The sequence below is a fragment of the Cyanistes caeruleus genome, chromosome 29, assembly GCF_971803275.1.
Source record: "Cyanistes caeruleus chromosome 29, bCyaCae1.hap1.1, whole genome shotgun sequence".
Classification (NCBI taxonomy): Eukaryota; Metazoa; Chordata; class Aves; order Passeriformes; family Paridae; genus Cyanistes; species Cyanistes caeruleus.
The window spans coordinates 2,551,314-2,555,234 of NC_141729.1; the positions used below are offsets into that span (position 1 = coordinate 2,551,314).

Genomic DNA, 3,921 nt, shown 5'->3' on the forward strand with positions numbered 1-3,921 from the left:
CCCTTCTCACCTTGGCCTGTGGATATGGACAGGTCTTTCCTCTGCTATTTCTTGCCCCTGAAACCTTCCCTGGAGCTGGCAGGGGCTGGCTGGGACATTGTCCTGACACCTGAGGGACAACAGGGAGCACAGGGTGTCCCTCGCCCTTAAAGCTCCTTGCAAAAAACCCCTAATATTAATAATATTAATAATAATAAAAACAGCTTAAAATACAGAAGCAGAGAGGAGTCTCCTCCTGAACTACCAAAAAGCAACTTAAATAATTCACATACCAGGTCTCTTGGTGGGACCAGCAAATGACCTCAGTCCCTGAGTGACTCTGTTGTCACACAGTCCCTGAGTGATTGTGGGGAACCCACTGGGTTAAAAAAATGAGTTTTGGTTATACAGAGATACCCATTTTGGGAGGGAATAACTGGAATATTGCAAGCAGAATCCACAGGTTCCCTCTCCTCTCTCAAAATCCTTTTCCAGCTCAGTTATAAGCTCTTTGGGGCCGGCTCTTCTGGGTTTTGTAACTATAAACACTTTACAGTCACAGTCCAGCCCAGCATTCCCTGGGTGCTGTTCCAGGACAAATAAAAACTGCACTGAGCTGCAAGGAAACGGTCGGGAAATGGTGAGTGAGTGCTTCTGTTATTGCAAACCCAGAAATGTTTACTCATTATATTGAAATAGGTTTTGGATCATTGTGGATGAAAGTGAAACAAGATATAAGCCTGCAATGACATGCATAAATACATAATTAAGTGCATTTCCTTTCCATATGGAGAGGATTAACTCCCTTGCCTCAGCAGGGAGTTGCTTTATTTGGTGTCTGCTTTGGTGTCCCTTTCTCTCTGACAGCTTACAGGGGACGCTGAAAGGGAATTTCACTCGCTGCCTAATGAATCTTGGAGTGAGGACTTGGAGGGAAAAGAATAAGTGATTACCTCAGAAAACAGAATTTTTGGTGACCTGAAGGACCGCCCTGATTTCTCTTTTTGACCTTAAGTGGGCCCTTTGGGATGGCAGGGCCCACCTTTCCAGGACTTATTGCTTAGTCATAAATCCACATGGAGGGGAGAGGGATGTGTCTGGTAAATGCTGAGGCATCAGCAAAAGCTCCCCAGCTAGGGTTTCATAACTTGAGAAATATTTTATCACCCCTGTGAGCCAAACCTCTGAAAAATCAATAGAACTTGAGAGTTGCCTGTATTGATCTGAAGGGCTGAGCTGTACTGAAATATTCATGTCCTTGTGTGTTTGTCTTTGTGAGGTTTGGGGACTGAGGCGTGGGCAGATTTCAGAGGGAAATCTGAAATCTCGTTTTTCACTTTATCTGGATTAAGGTGCCTTGCAAAGTACACCCGTAAGAGGCACTGAATTTGTTTGTCACACAACCAGGTTCCTGCCAGCCAGCCAGAAATGCATTCTCATTATTACAATTATTATTTTTTCTTAAATGACAAACTGTTGGGAGGAAGAAGTCAAGGAGATCTGATAAAATTAGCACCACGTCCTCCTGGGGATCCCCAGGCTTTCTTTGTTTGCAAAGCCAATTTGGACACTGCGTCTTTGATCTTCACTTTCAGTATTTGAGCAGGCATGTTTAGTATCACTCATTTCACTGGAGATTTGGGATTCAAGTTTCCTCAACAAGCTCCAAAGCAGTACATTAGAAGGGGAATTGTCTGCCAGGCGTCTCGGAATCTCAATACCCTTGATACTAATTTGATGTGATGCATTTCACCAGATGTGTCTACCTGAGCACTGCCTTGTGCCCAGGGGGGTTGTGCTACTGTAGAGTATTAAAGTTGCCTCTTCCCCCACTCCCCTCTTTCCTTTCCTCCTTTTTTCTTCCAAAAGCAGCTGAATGAAAGCATCCATAATTTTAATCTGCCTAGAGGAGGATTATTTGGAAGGGTGTGTGTGTGCGTGCATGTGTGTGGGGCAGGATTTATGCAAAAAAAAAAAAAAAAAAAAGATAATAAACCTTCAAAAATATGTTAAGGAGCTCCAATAAAGCTCAAAAAATATTTCAAGAAAGTGGTGCTTAAATATAGGCTAACTGATTAATTTATTCCTCAAACTCCAAATCTGCCTTTTTGCTCTTTTTTTTTTGTAATTATGGATGTAAAGGGAAAGGCTGAGAGAGGAGAAATGGAGAAAAAAGGGTGAAAATTAGTCTTTAAGAAAAGAATATTTGCTAAATAGGCTGCCAGGGGGGTGAAAATACTATGGGACTAAGCACCTCCATAACGTTTATGATAAAAAGTGTGGGGTTTAGGGTTTGTGGGTGGTGTTGGAGCCCAGATTTTAAATGGGAGGAGAAATAAAAGCAATTAGAACTGATCACTTCCTTAACTCCCCACTCTGTACAAATGCACCCGTGGTTAAAAATAGTCCTAAGAAATAAAAACAAGCACCCTAGGAGGGGTATTGCTTCAATCAGTGCCTCAAACTAAGCAGCAAAACAGGTTTTGGGCACCTGAGATGTTGCTAAAGAGACCAGGAACAGCTTGTTCCCTCCATCCAGGGAAGCGTCTTTTCCCCAGGGAATGGGCTGTGAAGGTACCTGGTGCTGGTTTGGGATCTGCATCATCACAGTTTCTTCCCCCCACCCCCTTTAAAATCCAATAATCTGAATTATTGCTGCTGTGTGGAGCTTCCCAGAAGAGGGAACCTCCAAATTCTGTGTAAGCACCAAGTGCAGCTGGAGTCCCACTGTGACACTGAGTGGGACCAGAGCTGAACCCTGTGACCAGGGTTTCATTCAGTCAGACTGGGAGGGCATTTTTTCCTTGCATAAATCCCATTTTTATCCATGTGAGTGTTACAAACCTTCCCTGTAGAAAGCAGGAAAGGGGAAAAAAGCATCCTCGGCATTCTTTATTTATTTCCATTCCTCAATGGCAAAGTAAACTGAATGTTTAAGCAACTGACATCAAAGATGTGATTTCTCTGAAGCTAAAAAGCCCATTAATCACAATTTTAAAGTGTTCTTTAATTACCCTGTAATAAAACGACACACACAGAGCGGGAGTAAAAATTGTGTACTTTTAGAGTTCCTCATGCTTGTTTGTGTTTCAAATCTCCCCGGAAATCCTCGCTGATCCCTCTTGCTCCTGCTGCTTAATTCCAGCCTGCCACAGCTCCTGTGCTGTGCTCTGGCCCCTGTGCTGAGGGAAAAGTGGGCATGGAGAGCAGGTACAGCGGCTGGAGGATTGGGAATTCCATCCTCTGAGGAATGGGGTGGAGCACTGAGCTCATCCTGGGCTGGAGGCTCAGCAAATGTGGTGTTGGGGGTACAGGGATCATTCCCAACCTGGAAATTGGAGGTGATGCATCAGGACTCCAAGTCTGAGCTGTGTCCTGGGATCCCTCCCTGAACAGCAAATGCAAACCCCAAATACCAAATTCAAACCCCAAAGAGCAAATGCAAACCCCAAATACCAAATTCAAACCCCAAACAACAAATGCAAACCCCAAATACCAAATTCAAACCCCAAAGAGCAAATGCAAACCCCAAATACCAAATTCAAACCCCAAACAACAAATGCAAACCCCAAATACCAAATTCAAACCCCAAAGAGCAAATGCAAACCCCAAATACCAAATTCAAACCCCAAAGAGCAAATGCAAACCCCAAATACCAAATTCAAACCCCAAACAACAAATGCAAACCCCAAATACCAAATTCAAACCCCAAAGAGCAAATGCAAACAGCAAACTGAGAGGTGCAGGAGCAGTGGGTGGTGCTGAGGGGGCAGAGCAGAGAAGCTGGAGCTGGGGAGGAACCAGCACAGCTCCTTCCAGGCTGCACCTTTCAGGGTCTCACCTTGCAGGATGGGCTCTGGACAGAAGCACTGAGACAAGGAGACAGGCAAGGGACACCAAAGGGGGGCTGGCTGCCACTTGGAGGGGTGTGAGCTCTCCAAA

General features: G+C 44.5%; 1 long non-coding RNA gene across 1 annotated transcript; it reads right to left on the reverse strand.

Moving 5' to 3' along the window:
- Nucleotides 1–2,740: 2,740 nt before the first annotated feature.
- LOC111938803 (uncharacterized) lies at nucleotides 2,741–3,921 on the reverse strand. The gene is made up of 2 exons (XR_002869094.2): nucleotides 3,821–3,921; nucleotides 2,741–3,307 (listed from the first exon to the last, which is right to left on the reverse strand). It is a non-coding gene; the product is annotated as an uncharacterized LOC111938803 (long non-coding RNA).